Source organism: Photinus pyralis, unplaced genomic scaffold (genome assembly GCF_008802855.1).
Source record: "Photinus pyralis isolate 1611_PpyrPB1 unplaced genomic scaffold, Ppyr1.3 Ppyr1.4_LG8, whole genome shotgun sequence".
NCBI classification, from domain to species: domain Eukaryota; kingdom Metazoa; phylum Arthropoda; class Insecta; order Coleoptera; family Lampyridae; genus Photinus; species Photinus pyralis.
Genome location: NW_022170819.1, coordinates 16399361 through 16421751, shown reverse-complemented (window position 1 = coordinate 16421751; position 22391 = coordinate 16399361).

The following is a 22391-nucleotide window of genomic DNA, read 5'->3' as shown; positions in this document are numbered from 1 at the left end:
GAGTTCGTGAATTGGCAATGTAGACTAAAAAATAAAGTAGGCCCTTTTGACATCTCCGTTAGTTATGAATCGAATTCCATGAAATTCAATATGCGCATAGCTTTAGGCATATAAAACACAATTCCAAAAGTTGAGCCTAATTGATCAGCATTCACAGTGCCCTTTGCGCATCTCGACCATTTACAGACCGAATTGCAAACGTTCTTATTTATGAAGGTATTTAAATGAAATTTGATACATAGCCACTTGGAATCAAAGCAAATTTAAAGCCAATTTTTAAAAAAATTTGGTTTTGCGCATGCGCAGTGCCAACTTTGTTATTTATGGAAGCAATTAAATGAAATTTCATACATATACACTTTAAATAAAAGCGGGATTAATCCCGCACATAAATGGAGCGGGATCCCGCGGGATTTGCGGGACTGAGGAATTTGTCGACCAAGAGGACGACTTTGTTTACTTTGTTAAGAGTAAGAGTATAGATAAAGCGGTAACTTTAACTGCAAGGGTAAATAAAGTGAAACAAATCATTGTGCATTCCAATGACATCTGTCGTTCTTATTAAAACTGGAACGCAGAGCACCATATAAAATAAAGTTCAGAACAGAATACGATATTGTTTTCATGGAAACGCGTTAAGAAATGTGTTAGGTACGCATACTAGAAACAATTCTGTTACGAATTTCATTGCGACGTGCCATGTTTAAGTTTGAACTTTTTACTATAATAAGCGGTGTCCAATTGAAGACGAAAGTTCTTTTCTTTCTAAAATGAAATAGTTTTGCAAAGGTCTTCAGAATAGCGTGCCTTTTTTTTAAAGGGAAGTGGTGTTTCTTTTAGTGGGACATCTAAAATTAGAAATGCGTGTAAGGAATCAAAGCCAGGTAGCAACCCTTCTCACTGTTGAGTGTTACTGTTAGTTTAAAGTTGAGAGCCTATGAGTGCGGTACTGTTGTACTCATCTTTGCAAAACGTAAGTTTTTTTAAAATTTAAAGTTGCATATTAATAAGAAATTTTACAGAATTAGTTTTAAACCGTTTTAAACTACTTCTAGGGGATTGGTCCTATAGTACTGGAATTTTTTGCAATGTGCAGCACCCTGAAGGTGTGCCAGACGGCCATCAAATTTTGTTGTCCCCTCCCTATGAATTTTTTCCTGAGATGCTATTTTTGAAAGTAAAACATGCATAACTTTTACATACGGCAACCAATTGTTTTCAGATTTTGCGTACGCATGTCTTTAGTGGTGCCAAATAAAATTTTTGAAAATGGGGGGGGGGTTAGACTCACGTACCCTTCATGGCATTCTAATAAAAGGACTCATCGGAATAAACTGGTTTGTACAAACTATAACTTTCCCACGCACCTCTTTTTCGAGATCAGTGGGTGATGAAACCCGGGGGCGGGAGGTGAAATTAATTTTATCTTTCATAGTATTCTAATTAAAGGTCTCAACGAAAGGAACCGTTTTCTACCAACTACCGTTCTTTTTTCTGACCCCTTATTAAAAGACGGGGGACGGGGGACGGGGGGGGGGGGGACTGGTTCTTTCCTTCATGGTACTCTAATGAAAGGTCCCAACGAAAAGAATTAATTTCTACTAATCATAGTCCTCCTCCTCAACCCCTTATCGTGATCGTGTATATTCCCTTATATCTCCAGAACGGATTGTCGGAAGAGCGTACTCACAAAGGGACATCTGGAAGAAATTTTTATTATATATTATTTAAATATGAAATATTAAAAAATGCGCTTTATCTGCACAAGAGTTTCGCACAATTTATCTTGTTTAACATTAAAATCGCTACCAAAATTACACAAATCTTACAATTTATACGTTTAAGCTGGTCGACAGTTAAAAATTATTGCGTTTTGTCACTGTTTTCATAGCTAGGTAAATTAGGTACATAAATAAGTCGCCTCGCTCGAAACGACGGTTTATCAATACTATCATTATATAGGGCAGACATATCGATTTGTTAATTGCTAATGTTACACTTTTTGAAGGTGTTTACAAAAGCCGTACTTTTGTGAGATAAGTTGAAAATCGAACAGCCTTTGCAAGACATTAGAAGATTTTTACGCATTTCTGGTTTTAGGTGTTGAAAAGTGCGCAAATAGTGTCAAAGGAATTCGACTTTTGATTTTTAAGATCACAGCCTGAGAATAGCCGATAGATTGTAAAAAATTCATTCCAGCAGATGGACTTTCGAACGGACGGACGGAAAAACGTAAACAACACATTTTTTTTAATTCGATAGAAAAGTGGCTTTATGTGTAACAGACTGTTGATTACCAACCTCCGCGAATGAAAATGAAATTGATTTCAATCTTTCTATGTTTCTATTATATCGAAACAGTGAGCCTTTTCGTTTACGATAAAGATTGGAGTTCATTGGAGATTTGCATATCCCAATTGGTCGAACATCTTTTCGGCTCGAACGATACCGTGCATATAATTAAAAATGAGGATTACGTTGACTTTAAAATAATGGTGAAGAATCCCTTGGTGATAGCTGATCTAAAGTCTAAAGTTGCTGTTAATCAGAGACATTATCTTATCTACTCGAATAATGAACGTTCATTGGATATGACACTCGCCCAGGTACTGCCGATATATCTATACCATTTTAATATCCCTCTAGATAGTAGTTTGGTTATTACGAAATCAAAAAGAATTTCCGAAATGATTCAAGTGCTTTGGAAAAGATATTTTTTTAACACTGCAATACTTCAGTATGATGGTGCGCAAAACAATTTAGTCGTTTATCAGAGTGATCATTTTGATTTTAATAACGAATGTGGAAAGGCAGTGAACGTGCTACATTCAAATAAATGTGGCGCTATCGCTGGAGTCAAGAAGTACTCTAAGACAATAACGAACTACCATGGATGTTTCAGCATGACGTATAGCTCATACTTCCCAAGAAATCAAAGCGATTGCGTAAACTGCAATGAAGTAGTCGATCTGTATATTAATTTATTAATGGAAAGCCTTAATGTGGAAATTATATTTGATCGGGATTTCAAACTATCCGATGGCCTTGTCGTTAGTAGAATAAGCTCAAATGGAGAGGCGATTAGTCAAGACATTATGAGGCATCATTACGTGTGGATTGTGCCTACGCCACGAATAAAGTCTCCATTTAAAACAGTATTTACAGTTTTTCACGTGGAGGTATGGTGCATTATGTTGCTTAGTGGAATACTTTTAGTATGGATCTGTTGGTCTCTACTGACTACCTATTACTTCAGGCCGGGATACAATTTTGAAATGTACACTAACATTTTGATGGAAGTATTATCGATTACATTGTGGGGCAGTGTGCACTCAATGCCTAGACACAGGGCTGTGAAGGGCCTTGTGATGTGCTTCATTTTCTACTCCATTGTGATGCAAACCGCCTTCAGTGCAAATTTAATTCATTTCTTGACGGTCCCACAGTATGAAGTAGGTATTAATAGTATTGAAGACTTGGAGAAGTCTGAGTTACGTATGTTTTCTGTATTACGCGATTTACCTGCTTTTGTGGATCTAATGAATATGAACGATACTATGTTCCGTAAAATATTTGCAAAAATAAATCGAGGCCTTTTAAACCCCAATCACATATCAGAACTTCAAAAAATTGTGTCCGATATTGTTACCTATAAGAACTGCACCTTTTTTGGATCAAAAACAAGAATTCCTTTCTTACTAAAAGCCGGTTTAATTGAAGATGTACATTTCAAATATATACAAAATGAAGTTTACACAAAACCCAGTCACTACGGATTTGTTGTGTTTGCTAAGTGGTATTTTACAAAATCTGTTGATGTCATTATAAGCAGAGTGAAGGAATCGGGAATAATTGAGAAATTAAATAAAGAAATTAAAAACAAATATTTACCGGAAATGAATGATGGCGAAATACCACCTATATCGTGGGAGCACTTGGTTTGTGCGTTTTTTCTTCTTGGAATGGGACTGTCGCTTGCTGCAATTGCTTTCATTTGCGAAATAATGGTGGCCAAAAGGAGGAACACATAATACATTCGACGATTCAAGAATAGAAAATCACTTCATCCACTTTATCGCACGTTTTTGGAAATGTTTGTGAAATGTTGTAGGTGAAGTAGGTACCTACTTTGCAATTTTCGCACACAAGCAGAAACAATGTCAATAGTACCTACTTATGCTGGAATTTTAATTTGTATATACCGCCGAACTCGAAACGGATCTTGCGTATTCAGGGATCTGCGGGGAAAACGTTGGCGTGATTTTGCGGAGATAACAGTCTTTATTCAGTCACGATTGTTGCAATAGAACCAATATATTATGTTTTCTCTAAATCGTTATTTTATTACTTCACATCAGAAGCGGAGCATTGCCCTGTGCGGGTGCCCTTACATTGTGCTCAGTACCATTACTCTGTGTGCTGCGGTCTTTTGACTGTATCCTGTGCTTTTTTTAGTGAGATTTAGGTGGTTATCAACATGGGCAAGTGAAAACGTCGCAGCTTCGAGGATTCAAGAACGAAAATGGCCTAAATCAAGGGTAGGTACCTACTGAGATTTTCGAAGTAGAGATTGATAGCGTGAAAATGTCGATGGAACTCCTTGTGGTAGAAACATGCATTCAAGGGGGTCCGTTAACTTGGCCCCCCCACTATGAGAGATTTGAGAGTCCTATTATTTTAAAATGAATGCGCTCGTTATGCGCCACCGATAATAACTCTTGCGCCATTATAGTTTTTTATGAACCCGAAAAAACATGGGGGGGGGGGCAAGGGAACGTAGCCCCCCCCCCCCGCACGTATTTTGTCGCTTGTAACTAGGTCACCTGATACATTTGGTTATGCGCTCAATTGCGCCACTTGAATTACAGCTAGCACCATTACGGTTACCTAAGCCATAAAAATTTTAAAAAGTGGAGGGGCTAACTTAGCGTTTTCAAAAGTTAGTTTTTTAACATATTTTTTCTACTACATCGTACCTTTAATCAGGCGCTAAAATGGGCCGTAAACATAAATCTTTGCGCTATTATAGTTTTTGGGAACCTTTTTTAGTACCTACCTATAGAACTATAACCTCGACTATAACGCTATTCATTTTAAGAAGGTAGCAGTAGAAAGCATAGGGACAGTTTGACCTTCACTGTGATTGGTTAAAACACGCGTCAGTATTACCCTGAAAAATAAAACGAGTGACGAATTCTGTCTGTTAGAAGTTTCAATTAAGAACTAAACTGTCGGACTGTCATTAGCTGTCAATTTCAGAGATCCAATTTCCAAATTTTGTGCCGTTTTATATTTTTCCTGTGTGTGTCGATTTTCAAACACAACGCCATCTACCTTCTTATAATGAATGCAGGATATGGGTATGCGGCGAAGTATATATGTATATACTAATTGTGCAATTTTAACTCGGTTTGCAATAATCGCCAATAACTCATATGGTTTGGAGTTGATGCATTATGCCGCAATGTAGTTCATGTATTAACGATCCTCGAGATTGTTTATAATTTTGTAGTGCTGTATGTCTGTCTGTCAAGCCTGTGCACGATAACTTTGTTTAGAAATGTCCGGTCGCTTTGAAAATTGATACACATGTTCTTAAAGATATAAGAAAGGTCGCTATTGTTTTTCAGATACGGAGACTAACGGGCCAAAAAGTTACAGCCCAAAACTGCCCGAACCTTCCAAGAATGGTAGGTATCTTTTATAATAAATTCTTGTTAAACATATAAATGCCCGGTTTTCTGTGTCAGTAAATATTCCTTAAATCACAAACACCTTTGAAGATGAAAAAAAATTGCGCATGTGCAATCCAATTTTTGTATTTGTTAAGATATTTAAATGAAATTTTGTATGTGCGCACCTCGAGTAAAAGTAAAAGTAATGCTAATGGGAATGCGGAGAAGTCAAAGATATTATTAAGACTATGGATATTAGTGGTATTTGATTTGATCGTCTGTTAATTTTAATTTAACCCCCCCCCCCCATAGTCATAGGACTGACGGTATAAAGTAATGTACTCACGTGCGCACACCGATGATAATTTTTGCAGCATTATCTAATTTTTAAAAATGCGAAAATGCATTTGACAGGGGTTAAGTATACCTCCACCCCCTCCCTGCCCCCACTATGTATTTTGTCGGTATCTCTATCTCATCTGGTTATACGCTTAATTGCACCAATTGAATTAATGCTAGCGCAGTCACTGTTAGTCATGACAAATTTTCAAAAAGTGCTGTAGGGGCTAACTTCACGTTTTCAAAAGTTACGTTTTTAACATGTTTTTTTGCCCTACCTTGTATCTTTCACCATGCGCTCAAATGCGCCGTAAGCAGACATGTTTGCGCCTTTCAGGACCCCTTCGCATATACACTGTGTCCAAGATCCGAAACTATACAAGATATGATGATGGTCAAATTAGGAGAAAATTGCGCAATTAAAGAGCTATTATGATGCTTTCAAGATAACCAGATTCTCTTTACTTCCGCACCCGCGCACAACGTCCTAATTGTGCGAAAATATCTATCCGACACATTTTTCATTTTGCAGGAATTTTGTTTGTAAAGTTGATGATGATTTCTCTGAAACGAGACATTGTATTGAAAATCTCTCAACGGTGTCTTGTAGAGCTCAAAAAGTTGCTACAAGAAAGTGTTTTCTATTTTCTTATACCTGTTGAAATAACGTCAAAAAATTTAAAACGAAATCGGCGCAAATTTCGGTTTTTCTGGTGTATCTTCGAAAGTAATCGGTTTTTTCGGGTTTACGTTCAAGTATGATAATAACTCTTTCATTGCATAACTTTCCGCTAATTTGACCGTCGTCGTATCTTTTATGGTTTCCGAGATTCCCACGATAGACATCTTTATCTTTGACACTGTACAGGGTGTTTTTTTGGGAGCTTTAGTTAATAGCTTCTGGCAAAGTAAAATAGGTAGGTTTGAAAATTTGTACTTAGGAGTTACTCTGAAAGCCGAATGGATGTAAAATTTTTTGATACCTATATGTCGATAACTGCCATTTATGGTTTTTAAGTGATTTTGACTTTATAAGAAAAAAAATGTGGATGCAGATGGTACCTTGATAATTGATTATTTGAAAATGTATCCGGTGACCTAGTTACAAGCGACAAAATACGTACGGGGGGGGGGCTACGTTCGCTCGCCCCCCCCCCAAATGTTCTTTCGGATTTCTAAAAAACTATAATGGCGCAAGAGTTATAACCGGTGGCGCATATGAGCGCATAACGAGCGCATTCATTTTAAAATAATACGGCTATCAAATCTAACAGTGGGGGGGGGCCAAGTTAACGGACCCCATTCAAGGTTGGTTAATGTGCAGTCTTCTTCTACTCAAATAATTCGAATTGGAGATCCAGAGGCTCAAGAACAGATTTCCAGTCTGCGCATGCGTGGATTTGATTTTTACTATGTGCGATATGTTTACTTTTCCTAATGACATTTGTAGTTTTCAAGTTTTATTACATGTGATATGTTTTTTCTTTACTAGAAGCGTCTATGATCAAAATTTCAAAGAAATATCTTGATAAACAAAGAAGTTGGCACTGACTGCGCATGCGCACATCTAATTTTTGCATTATCAGTTATGTTTGCCTTCAACAGAAACATCTGTGATTAAAATTTCAAAAAGATATCTCGATAAATAACAGTTGATATTGCGCATCCTGCGTATTAATCTGATGTTTACAATATGTGATATGTTTGCTTACACTAAAAGCTTGGTTAATAAAATTTCAAAGAAATATTCCCATAAGAAAGTTGCCATTGCGCAATCTGCGCATGCGTACATCTGATTTTTACTATATGCGATATGTTTACCTTCACCAGAAATATCTGTGGTTAAAATTTCAACAAAATATATTAATAAATAAGAAAGTTGACAATGCGCAGTCTGCGCATGCGCACATTAATCTGATGTTTACAATATGCGATACGTTTGCTTACACTAAATAAAAAAGTTGCTATTGCGCACAACTGATTTTTACTATATGCGATATATTTACCTTCATCAAAAGTATATGTGGTTAAAATTTCAACAAAATATATTAACAAATAAGGAAGTTGACATTGCGCAGTTTAATTGTCAAGATTTTCCTTGGCTCAGGTACTAGAGCTATATGCTACCGAATGCAAAAAGAACGAACTTAATATCTTGAAAACTGTATGAGTAGTTAAGGCTTCGGACAGACGGACGGACAGAGAAAGTGGCTGCAATAGTGCGCCCAAGTTCGTTGGAAAATGCGCTAACAATTGAAAATCAAATGCATCATAGGTACCTACACCAAATAATTTAATATACCTATTTTGAAACTATACAAAATTCTCTTTCCAATGACGTATCACATGTCATGGTTAGTTAACCAATTAAAAACTTAATTAAACTACACCTCTTGGGGCCTAGTTTTCACCCTCTTATTTTCTCTCGCATTTAGTCTCATTTCCTTATTTAGTATTTACCGAACATATTATGTCAGTATCTTCCTGCCCTGTGGCATCCGGATCCAACAGAATTTCAGGACTCTAGGACCATTCCCCCCGAAGTAGTTCAAAACGGTAGAAGCGGGTCCGGACGGGCGGATAAAACGCAAACAATAGCACATTTTTTTTAATTCTTAACAAATGCGCTAAAAAGTAGTTAAAGACCAGACACTTCAAATTGCAATTTAATCTCGAAAAACAAGCTCGGTGAGAAATTTACCAATTTGCTATTCCAGTGGCGTAACTAAAGTTGGGCATACCCATACATAAATATGCATTTGTTTTGGTTTATTTTTGTTTGACGAAGCGGTGAACTTCAGAAAATTGTAACGTCAGCCGTTACAAATTGATCTAGAAGATCTTTATCCATATAATCGCCATTCTGTACTTACTGGAATTGTAAATGTATTTCGTCCTTCGGCCATCATGGTGTCGCAGTGTATGAATAAACAATTCTGCAATCCATCATATGCATTGAAACATGTAAAAAATACAAAGGAATTGATTTTCAATGTAGGTAAGTAGGCATGTGGCCATTACGGAAACAAATGGTTCATCAATACGTAAGTAGGTAGGTACCAATAGTCATATGTCAGGAATGTGTTTACAAATGCCCAACTCTCCGAGGTGAGTTGAAATCGACCCCATATATCAAGTATCGAAATAATGAGTCAAATTATACGGTTTTGAACGGTAAGTTCCTACATATAATCTATTTCGAAAAAATCATTGCTAACCTCACGTCAACCGAAAAAAAGAAAAAATTCCTATATTTATGACCTTTTCAACTGTAATTTCCAATTTTTGAGCGCCCATAGTTATGGCACTAATCAATTTTAAAAGTGTTCTGCTAACTTAATATCAACTAGACAAAATCAAGACAATAGATCCATATTTATACGAGCTTTTCAACGCATTTATTCCTAATTTTTGAACTTCAGTGGTAATGTTTCACTTATAATTGCATAAGAGGTTTGTATTTTACAGAGTATCGTAGTAGTACTCAGTTCAGTTCGGTTGTTTAATGAAAATCTGTTGCCTAGCAATTAGACGAGAAAAACTGAAAAATGCGACACCGAAATAACTACGGGACACCCTGTATATGACAAAGTTGGTTTATTTCATTTGAAAATGTGCCTCGCTATTTTTTGTCCTTTTAAAATTGTTTGTAATTGCATATTATTTTTTTTGTTTAAGTTGTATCGCTATTGTAATTAATTCAATCATTCAACATCGGGTCGTTTGCAATAAGAAGTTTTGGTATCGGACGAAATTTAATTAGCCCACGTGTTTTTATCGCTGTCAGAAGAGAGAATGGAAATGCAGGTGGTCGCGTAATTTTCGGTGTAAGTAGACCTGCCGAGTACTCGGTCGAGCTACTTCGATGTGGCTAGTAGTTGATCAGTTGATCACATTTCAGCTAGGTAAGGGCGAGCCAGTTGTTAAACAAATTGAAAGAAACAGGGATTGGTAATGGATAATGTAAGAAAGTTGCGATAGAATACGGGCACTGGCCAGCTGCAAACGTGAATACACTGGCAGTGTGGCGAACAGGCGAGTGGACGGGTAGTGGGGGATATTTACTCGGCTGAAAAAATAAAACATGGTTCAATTCACAAAATCACTCGCCCGACTACTGTTTCAGTCGTTTGTATTGCGACTCACTGAACCGAGTGCGCTGTCTTGGTACTCTCGGTCGAGTAGTGGGGACGCATTTTGTCGAAGCTGGTGTTATCGCGCCTAATTATAATTTGCGGCTTTTGAAAGATCTTGGGAAAGGAGATTTTTGTAATAGTGGAGGTGATGTTTCCTTTAAATATTAGAATCAACGAATAAAACGAGCTGGTTCGCGACGGTTTGCCGAACGTGACGTTTCAGCAGACAAGGCGTGGCGATTATATGCATGCTGATTTAGTTTAGAGCGAATTAGCCATTCGCATTTGGATTATGCTTGAGAACTAGTGACTAAATTTCGGACTCCCGGATAATCCCAATGCCATCGATCCGTACCCGATCACATACGAGTTTATGGAATTGGGATTATAAGAGTCCGAAATTTTGCCGCTGGTATTCAACCTTAATCCTAAAGCGATTGATGCAATTACCTTTGCTCTTAATCAGTATGCATATAATCCGCCGAGGCGCGCTCGACCGAAAGTATGTACATACGTGTCTTTACGCGATTTATTTTATTCGGGCTGTCTACCCGATTTGATTAGTTGAAAACGTAATTTATTTTTATTATAATAAAGATACGGACCGATCACTGCCGTTATATAAGCAAACGCCGTTTGATATTGTTTTACCTTATATATTTTTATTTTTTTTATTGTTTCTTTTTATTTTTTTCCTTTCTGCATGCGTTTGGTTTGCTTTCATTAAAGGGACCTAGTACCATTGCCTATTGCGCATCCGCAGTAGGTACTATTTTTGGGGAATGCATTTATAGGAAATTTGATTCTAAAACGTGACCGATTGATATAGGAGACTAATGTAAAAAATTGCAACGTTCTAGTCCTCGGGGTCGGGAGGGGGGAGGTAACATAAAACCTGAATGTAAATACCACTTAGTCTAACGCTTGGATAGGTCCGTTGACACATTGCTCGGCTTCGCCTCGTACAAAGAGGACAAGGGTGTGGATTCGGCGGTTGCGCCGCCTCGCCTCTCTCAGTTACTGAAATCGTCGTCGATTTTAAAAGGCGACCGAGCGGTGTAGGAATCCAACGTAAAAGAACGGCATGGTTCTAGCCGCCTTCGTTTTCGAGTAATCTCCAAAACTGCCATCTATATGCAAGGTGGGGGTTGGGACGGGGGTGCGACCCAACGCCTTGGAAGCGCAATCAAACTGCGAAGCCAACGCACAAAACCGCAACTCGGTATGGCCCCCCGTTATCACTCTACGGCATCTACGCCGCGAAGTGGCTAGTGCGACCCATCGATATAGGAACCCAACATAAGAAAACGGCATCGTTCTAACCCTCGTAGTTTCCGAATAAACGCCAAAATAAAAGAAACATGCTAATTATGAGCAATTGGGGGGGGGGGGGGGGGGGGCGACCCGACGGCTCGGAAGCGCAGTCGCACTACGTATGACCGCGCGCCAGCAGTCGACTAGTTATCAACCAGTCCAGTAGGCCAAATTATGCATGCTTTTACTCTTTCTTTTTCTCCCAGTGAGGTACCACTTAGGGAATGCAATCCCGCAACAAAATTTCAATCCCGGTATTTGTGGGATCGTTATGTCAATCCCGCGGAATCCCGGTATTTGAGTGATCCAGCAAATTTTTAAATGTATTGGGAAATCAGCAATTTTGTGCGGTTAACCGAATATTCTCGAACAAAGCACATCGTATTTCCCAGAAAGGATGCGTCATATCCGCTTTCATTTAATTCTTATCGTCGGTGACCATTCTTTTATGACGGCTCCATGTTTATCTGGATTTCTAGAATATTCACTGCAATATTCTCATATATAGCCACTGTACTATAGACCGGGAGGCAGCGTACATAGTAACTAAACCATAAGCGACAAAAAATTCGACAATGCAGGCTGAAAGTACGTTGAAAACTAATAATAAAATCACTCGTCTGCCAGTCGTAAGTGGCAGCATTAACTTGGGGCGGCGCTGAATAGGTGACTTCTTTAGGTGATCAACTAAATTACCAAATTATAAGGGTGACGGAAAAGATTTGTATCAAGAAATCCCATTTTTTTCCATAGTTTTCGAATATGCTATGGCAGACGATTTCAAGTGCATCGTTGGTAGCGAAAGACGCCCTCCAATGTAGGGAAAAACACCCCTGAACTAAACCATGAGGACCGTATAAAAATTATACATAAAAAATTCCTCTTTTTGTCCCTACTTTAAAATATATCCTGGCAGACGATATTAAGTGTAGCTTTAATAGTGGCAGACGTCTTAGAAGTTAAAAAATTTAGGTATTATCGCCGCCACAAGAGAAGAGCCCTGCGTCATCAATGTACGAATGCATAAATCCAAGGTGTTGATACTTACATCTCAAAAATTTGCGCAACCCAAAAAAGGACAGAGACCGAAACAAGTTCTTGGGATATAATAGACGTGCGCTTTTGAAAAGCTAAATGTAATGAAAAGAGATAACCTATAACGCTTGTCAAGTTTAACATGCATATTTGATGCTGATTTGACCAACGTCGTAATACTCCTAATTATTTTCAAATTTTCCATAACGATGATTAAATATTAGATGAATATACGTTTATTTTTCCAACAAAACAATGTAATTGGTATAAGGATATGTATTGAATTATAATTTTTCTGTACCTACAAACGTTGCATGGCTCTTATACTAGTATAAAACTTCACATTTCATCCAGTCACCTAAAAATCAAACAAGTTCGGTTATCTTTTTGAATCAGATGTAAATATCCTTACCTTGCATAAGTTGTTGGTAGATTCTAGGTGTAATTTGAGTAATTACCTCCGTAATTACTAATTCTGCTAGCAGTTTTCCCATTTAGAATGATATAACCTACAAAATTAATTTCTAACTGTTATATGATAAAACAACGAAGCTTATGGCTCACCTTTTGAATTGATACAGTAATTACACCAAAACGTCTAAAGTTTTCTTCGATTTTGTATAAATAAGCTGTTTTCTTTCCCCTACCTTAATAACTAAATTTGACAAGTAAACAACTGAATTGGGATTTGCTGTTGCTCTTTTTAAACCTTTGCGAAACTACGCCATCTAGTACATTTTTCAACAACTTTAATATTCATTATTACGGAACTATTTTGACTTTGATTTTAAATCTTACACCACAGATTTAAATATACTACAGATGGATCATGAGATAGGCGATTGTGGAAACACAACAAACGTTCCAGTTGCTAGCGCACCTATATGAATTTTATTAAATCGAAAGTTTTAGTTTGCGTCTCAGCTTAAAATAATCAGCAGGAGTCTGTATAACGATGGCATAGAAGGTTTTTACTATTGATGGTGCTGAAAAGCAATATGATATGAATTTTTTTCTTCGTAATTAAAACAATGGGTCTTTGTATTGTGTGTTTGTGTTCAATTACGACCTTGTGTGGGCGTATCTGTGGCCGTTCTCTCTCCTTTAATTTAAATTAATAAAATCCAAGAACAATTTTTTTCTATAGAATGGTAGTTTCAGTTTCAGCCTGAAAATTAAAATTCTGTAATCAACTACTATCAATCGAAAGTTTTGATATGTCTATACGTTCATTCAAGGCATCGTCAAATGAAATTGAAACCAGGTGTCAAATTCTTGCAGAACAGCTTTTTATAATATAACTACTCGACAACTTCACTCGTTATCTGTTTGTTTATTTTAACTTAATTTTACTACCCGCATGTCAGTAAGGGAGGTATTGCAGTGGGGTAAAAAATGACCCCTCCCTTTTTTGACGGGAATACATCAAATACATGTTTTGAGGCACCAGGAACCCGAATCAAACAAAATCTCGATTATGTATACAGGGTGATTTATATCAAAGTTGTATTTTTTTAAATAGAACTCACCTGTATTATTGCATATTTCGATTACTTGGTCAATTTTAGTGTGACTTTATTTACACATGATATCAAAAATGAGTGGCTGAGCGTCATTTTTTCAAAAAATAGATGTCCAGTAAAAATTGAAAACCATCAAGTTTCCATAAAACTTAGAAGGCCATGACTCTGCAGTATTACTAATCATCAGGTGTGCTTATCTACATACGCCGAACGGTCAAAGTTGGTTTTTGTGCTAAAAGAAATTACTGTCAATTTTCAAAATTTCAACCATGATTTTTTTAAACGAAACTACCAAGTTTTTTATTGCATCAAATGTAGGATTTTATTACCTTTCTAACGATATAAGCACGCCGTATTTACCTTTTATACAGGTTTTTCGATTTTCAAAGCCTCTCAGTAATTAATAGGCCGTTAATAGTATATTAAGTATGGAGAACGGTAAGGGATTTTTACCGTCCGAAGACAATTGTTTGGAGGAGGAGCGAAGCGACGACTCCAATTATTGTCTGAGAACGGTAACCCTTAAAGTTCGACGTGCTTATAAAATTTTTTGCGCGATCGAAATTAAAATTATGTAACCAATATAAATATGCACTAAGAAATTAACGAGCAGAATAAATCGAAATGATCGAAGTGGTATGGTGTACATCACTATAGGTAACCAGTTTATTTGTCAAAATTGAAATTAATAATTTCATAAAATTGTGCATGTGTCTGATTTAGTTTGCTAGCTTTTTACTTCCTTTATGACTTTATGAGCGTCTTTCTATAGGAAACAACAGCACAAATTGTACGTTTAATGTACCTAACAATAATTAAAGATTAAATGTAATGTAAGACTGTTGATTTTTAAAAAGGCGTCGGTAAGTATTTTTGCTGTTCTGTTTTTAGATCGGTAAGTAATTTTGGCGTCGTCGTAATCATAGCAACTGGTAAATGCTACGTACTGTCATGGAAACACACATGGTAAATAGTCAGAAATGACCGATCGCGCAAAAAAGTTATAAACACCTATTCTAATTATAAAACAGGGAGTTATATTTAAAAAAAGTGCAACTTTTATATAAATCGCCCTATATAACAATTGCAATTTCGTTGAAAATATTTTTAGGTTGTAGCCTGAAGAGTCCTTCAATATGCCCCGACAATGAATTTTAAATATTCTTTTCAAATCCTAAGTATTTAGTAACCGCGCACTAAGCTGCTGTATTTCGGAGAATTTAATATATATATTTTTTTGTAATAAAACCAAATTTGTGTAGGTTAAACCTAGAAAAATAATCTCTTTCAAATAACTAAATAAAAAATTTAGCGCTACTATGTATTTGAAAAAAAAGTTTATTTGTAATAAAACCTAGCATAATTTGTGTAGGTTGTACATAGAAAAAGAAAGTCTTCCGAATAATTTAATAAAAATTTTGCGTTATTGCTATTTAAAAAAAATAGTATGACGTACATAGGTAATACGAGTTAAAACAGACAGTAAAAATTTTTATTCTTTAAAAGTTGCTTAAAATGATCTAAAACGTTGACGTTTGATGAAATTTTGATACGTCCAAAAACGGTAATCGCAATAAGCACTAGGCAAGCAATAAGTACTTTCTTCACTATTTTGTTCCGCATTATCATGCAGCCTTAGAAATTCATGACTATACCAAGAACAGAATGGTTCCACGTACATATCGTGGAAATTGTAACGTCTACTGCGGTACTTCCCCAATATAGGGTCTCAACTGGGATGCGACATTTTCGATCTCACAGAAATTTGGTATCTGCGTCTCTTTAAGAGAAAAATAACGAAACCAAAATTGTTTTTGAAAATTCGAATTTTAACTGCAATTCTGGACCAGACATAGGCCTACGGTAGTTTTTAGCTCATTTTTGCAAAGTAGGATCGATGTCAAAACTCTAATTGCATCTTCATTTGTTCTTAATAGAAGCTTTTCATATCACTTTGGCCGGCTGACTGGCTGGTTGGATGGCTGCCTGGCTGGCAGCAAATGAGGGCCTGTAGATAATCGCATGTAGAAAGACGAGGAGTGTACGTGTCCATACGGGGTCGTGTAATTAACAACTTTAGGGACGGGGCTAAATGATGTGGGGACGGCGACATCTGGGCGCCATCCCCACGCGTGGTTTAGTAACGTGGTAATTTTTATCTTTTCATATCTTCTTCAACAGTTTTGGTCGAGGTCGAACCCATAATCGCACGTCAAGATACAATTTTACAAGTCGTACGACAAAATCGTATAATGTGAATCTTGAAATATTTGGTTATGGCACAGATTAACGTTATGGCAACTCGCAAGTCGCAAGAGAAATCGTAATCAAAATCACATAACGTAAATTGCACTTATAAGAATCCCCCATTTACACGCTTCTAACTTGTATTTGAACTGACCACAAATTTTTTTAAAGTTTCGTCAATAAATTACCAGTGGAACGGAGAAGAAAAAATAACTTTTTGTTGCATAGGCACAGCCAAATTATCCCTTAGAGCCTTGGGCGATTAATTTAACAGCCTCAATTGCAGATATGCTTTGTGCCTCGATCTTTAACAGGGCTGCGCGTGTAGAAAAAGCAACAAAATTTCGGAGCTGAAATTTTCAAACAATTACTTCAAAATATTCAGACATTGAGATACTCAAAAAGTACCTAGTGTTTTCACATAACAATATTTTGAAAACTCTTTCGAATGCAGACATCAATGCGAGGCACCTTGTTTGAATGTAACCCAACAGTTTCTGATACTTTCGATCAGCTAAGTCGTAGAACTCTGAGTATTTTTCAATGCGAACACTATAAATGTTAAAAAAATAAGTCAATTTTAACAATGGTGAACTCAAATCAACAATCCCTATAAGTTTTGTTTTTATTTCAGGGACGACCTCCATTGCAAAGGCTTTGTTGACACCTTTTACTATTTTTGCCATCAAAATTACCTACACAGTTACCGTTGTCTCCACAAAAACCCCACAACTTTTGATTTTAAATCATTTAATGTTATTTTTTACAGAAAACCATGTTTTCTAGAAATAAAACCCTGTTGTGATTGTCGTGGACAACCAGCATAAGGAAAAAAATCATTAATCCGCATGTGAGCAAAGGCGAAGAGTGCATTTTCAAATTTGTTTTTTCGATTTTAACAGCCCTTATGGACATTTCATTAGAACCTAAATCGCACAAAATACCGTACCTACTTATAATCAAAAATAAATCAATTATACGGTAAACATCCTGCATAATTACAAATCTTGTTGGTTTGACAGAATAAGGTATAATCAGTCGTCGGTTCGCCCTTCCGAGTTTCGATATAAAGGAATGTGTATGTGTAACTAACATAAACGCATGCTAGCAGAAAAATTGCGAGTGTAAAAGGGGAAGGTCAGTTACATACAATACAACATTTGTTGGGCTCTGTGTAATCGGATACCCCTGTTTATCGCAACAGTTCTTGTCTTTCTTATTGCAGTTGTAAACCACGCGCAAGTTATTCATTCTACAGCGCTTCCTTGTGGACGCGGAATAACACTAATTTAGTTTGGATTTAACGCACCAGAGGCTTAAATCCAAATCACCGTTGCCACAATTTAACATGGCATGATCCATCTGTAGTATATTTAAATCTGTGATCACACGCTTGTAGATGATGACGCAGGGCTCTTCTCTTGTGGCGGCGATAGTATAGTAAATCCCAGCGAGTGCGAGCGTGTGAGAGATAAGCGCGCGAGAGCATAACCAACAGAGATAGCGATAGGATACTGACTACTGAGATCTTTCAAACCATTTGATTCTAAACTTCTGATTCACATAGTTCATCTATTGGAACAGAGTATTTATCAAGTATAAAAGTTTAATGCTTGTTTAGTCCGATACACTTAACATAAAATATAAGTTACAATACAGCCATTTTGGCTAACATCAACGAACGTACATTTTACAATACGAACATAAGCGACATCTATGATATCTATAACCATAACGTCAATGTTTTAAATCTGGTTATACAAGATGCTTCAACACTTCCCCTGATTTAAAACATTACAAAATATAAATTAACATAATTTAAATTTGAAGTCCTAACCCTCGTGAACACCAGTTGTGTTTTTCTCTCGGTAGTGATTTTGTTAATATATCAGCGACCATTTCTTCTGTGTTGATTTTGTGAATTTCGATTTCCTTTTGGGCAACTGCTTCACGGGTAAAATGGTGTTGAATGTCAATGTGTTTGGTTCTGGCGTGAAACACACTATTCTTACTCAAGTCAATAGCACCTTTATTATCACAATAAATTTTGATGGGGTCGTCACAGTTTGGGAGTTGCAATTCTCGTAGAAGCCTTCGTAACCATATGGCTTCTTTCGTTGCCTGGGCCAGCGCCATATATTCCGCTTCGGTTGTAGAGCACGCTACAGTTGGTTGCTTTTTGCTTTGCCATGTAACTGCGCCACCAGCAAGTAAAAATGTGAATCCCGTTGTGGATTTCCTATCGTCAGGGCATCCAGCAAAGTTTGAATCACAGTATCCAATAATTTGCGGGTTTCCAGAGGATGAATACTTCAATGTTGCTCCTGTGGTGCCACGCAGATACCTCATAACACGCTTTACGGCTGTCCAGTGGTTTGGACCGGAATTTGAGCAATATTGGCATAAAACGCCTATGACGTATGCCAGGTCTGGTCTAGTAGCCCTCGTAGCATACAGTAATTTGCCAACAGCACTCTGGTAGACAGAAATTTCAGCTTCTTTTCGCTTGTTATTTTCTGAAACTTTGCAAATTTTGTTATTAACATCATTAGGAATACAAACAGGTTTACAATCATGCATGTTAAATTTTCTTAAAATAGTTTCAACATAATTAGATTGTTTTAACAATGTAACACCTTTATCTCTATCACATTGAATTTCAATGCCTAAACAATATTGCATTTTACCAAGATATTTCATTTCAAACATTTGCATCAATTGTTGTTTAGTCAAATCTATTAGTTTTATAGAATTTGATAACAATATGAAATCGTCAACATAAACTGCTATTACAACAATTTTGGAATTTGAAAATCTGTAATAAACACAACAATCAAAAGTTGAACAATTGAAACCAATTTCTTTAAGTTCATTGTCTAACTTTTTATACCACGCACGTCCTGATTGTTTTAATCCATTTACAGCTTTTTGAAGTCGACAAACGAGTTTACTTTCACTTCCCCTTTCATTGGAGACTTCCAAACCTTCAGGAATTGTCATTTCCTCTTCAATTGTTCCTTGTAGAAAAGCAACAACTGCATCCAGGTGATGAATGTCCCAATTGTATAATGTCGCTATTGCTAACAAAATACGTAAAGTTTCATAACGAACAACAGGTGAAAATGTTTCAGTGTAATCTAGTCCCTCCTTTTGCGAATATCCTTTGGCAACAAGTCGAGCCTTATAACGATTAAGAGTTCCATCGGAATTACATTTCAGCTTAAAAATCCACTTTGACTTAATTGGAATTCGATTTTCTGGTAATTCGGTAACTGTCCAAGTACGATTTCGTTCATGAGCTTGCAATTCTTCTTCAATTGCCCCTTTCCATTTGTCAGCATCAGGTCTACTCAATGCTTCTTGTAGGTTGAGAGGAGCATCTAAAAATTCTTCCTCAGTATTACTTATAGCAACTTGGCATCGGTGCATTTTGGGAATTTCGACTTCACAATCATCGTAACGAGAAGGTAGACGAATTTGACGGATTGTCCTTCGTGACGTTTCCGGAATTGACGCTTCAGCTTCTACTCGTACTTCAGATTCGGTTTCCTTTTCAACTTCGTGAACTTCGGGCTGTACTATCCTACTAGTGGTACTCGTGCAAGTTGTATCATCTTCGTAAAATGTAGAATTGCCCATCTTTACGGGAATTATTTCATTTTCAACTTCGTTTTTGAAATTTTCTATGAAGATTACATCTCGAGCTTCAGTAACTTTGTGTGTGACAGGATCTATCAGCCGATACCCTTTACTGGTTACACTATAGCCAACAAAAATCTTTTCTTCAGATTTATCGTCAAGTTTCGAACGATTTGCTTTGGGTATGTGCGTAAATGCACGACATCCAAATGTTCGCATATGACTTAAATCAGGCTTTTCGCCCGTCCACGCTTCAAATGGTGTCATGTGTGAAACAGCAATTGTTGGACTACGGTTTTTACAATAATTTGCGGTACAAACAGCTTCCGCCCAATATGAATTGTCGAGGTTTGCTTCCGTTAACATAGCCCGTGCCTTTTCGATTAGTGTACGATTGCAGCGTTCGGCTACTCCATTCTGCTCAGGGGTGTGAGCAATTGTTAATTGATGATGGATTCCTGTTTCACTAAAAAATGTCTCTAATTGTTTGTTAACGTACTCACTGCCACGATCCGAACGTATAGCTTTTATTCGTTTACCGGTTTGATTTTCAATGTATGTACGAAATTCTGAAAGTTTAGTAAACACTTCATTTTTAGTTTTTAGAAACGATACAAATGTCATTCGCGTGTAATCGTCAATAAGAGTAAGTACATACCGCGCACCTCCTATCGAAGGAACGTTCATTGGCCCGCACAGATCGGAATGCAGTAGTTCAAGCACCTCTGTTGCCCGATGTACTTTCTTCTGTGGAAAAGGCAATCGATGTTGTTTACCCTTAATACATGAAACACACGCTTCCATTGTTCCTGAGTATTCTAAACCTTGTACCATGTTGCGTAAACGATCAAGTCCGCCACAACTTAAATGTGCAAGCCGTCGATGCCAGAGCATAATCGGATTAACGGACGATACTGCTAATGCGTTTAATTTGACGGTATCTAAAAAATATAAGTTGTCTCCATGAGCTGTACCTGTGGCGACAATTTTTCCTGTTGCCTTTTGTACCATTTTACATTCATGAGCATCGAAGATCGTAATTATACCTTTATTTCTAGCCAGGTATTTTACTGAAATCAGATTTGTGGTTAGTTCGGGTACATACAGAACATTGTTGATTGTTAATTCAACCATGCAGTTATCTCTTGAAATGTTAACTAAAACAGAACCTTTGCCTACACTCGCAATTGTAGCGCCGCCAGTTTTTACTGGACACTTGGGTTCTTCTTGGTAATTATGCAACCACTCTTGATGGGATGTCATGTGCATATCGGCACCGGAGTCGATGATCCAAGGTTCACTGCTCGTTCCGCGTTCAGTACTCGATGAAGATGAAGCTATCCATGCCTCCCTTACTTTAATGGTTGATGCACTTCCAGATGAGCCTCTTTTACTTCCTTGTGTACTTGCATTGGTCTGCTTCGCTCCCGTTGCCCCTTTGTTTGGACAAAATTTTGCCTTATGCCCGAATGCTTTACAATAATTGCATTTCCCTTTAAAAGTATAGCCTTTGGTTGTCGTATTACCCCTCGTTTTCATAATTAAAGCATTTTGCGATGGTGGTGTCATCTTCACATATTCAGCTTGCAGTTTTTCACATACCAGGTCCGTTGTTAATTCCATAACGCTGTTTTCTAGTGCCATTGTCAAAGGACGAAAGTATTCAGGCAAATTGGTGAGTATATTGGCCGCAACCGCTTGATCTGGATAAGCAGGTAAAATTGCCCTCATTTTACTACCAATTGTCTTCATTTTCTCTAAGTATTCTGCCATGTCTTTGCAATTTTCAAATCTTGTTGCAAACATTTCTTGATTCAATGAAATAAAACGGTTAGGATTAGTGTCGGAATATAATTTGTTGAGTCGTTCCCACATGTCCTTAGCTTTTTCACAATGTTGAATATCTTTAATTATGTGACTCTCTACACTACTAACTATTGCAGATCTTGCTCGTTTGTCTTTGACATGATCATCAACAGTGCCTAGACAAAGTTCAAATAAATCACGATCCTCTAAGTGGTACCTTAATGTAAATTTCCACTCGTTGAAATTTTTACGACCTGTTAATTTGTCAAACGTGGCTGGAACTGTATTCGGCAGGTGAATTGTTGTTGTCATTGCTGTTACGCCAGCTTCGTTAGTACGTTGTTGCAGGTTATCGTTAGGCATTTTAACGCTTGGACTCCCTTTTAACTACGCCAAAAAAAAAATTGGATCTACACGTGTTCTTCAAATTGCACTTGTGACTACTCTCAGCATTTATTCAACTTTTTACTTTTCTCAAACCCTGGGCCCATAACCTATTGGAACAGAGTATTTATCAAGTATAAAAGTTTAATGCTTGTTTAGTCCGATACACTTAACATAAAATATAAGTTACAATACAGCCATTTTGGCTAACATCAACGAACGTACATTTTACAATACGAACATAAGCGACATCTATGATATCTATAACCATAACGTCAATGTTTTAAATCTGG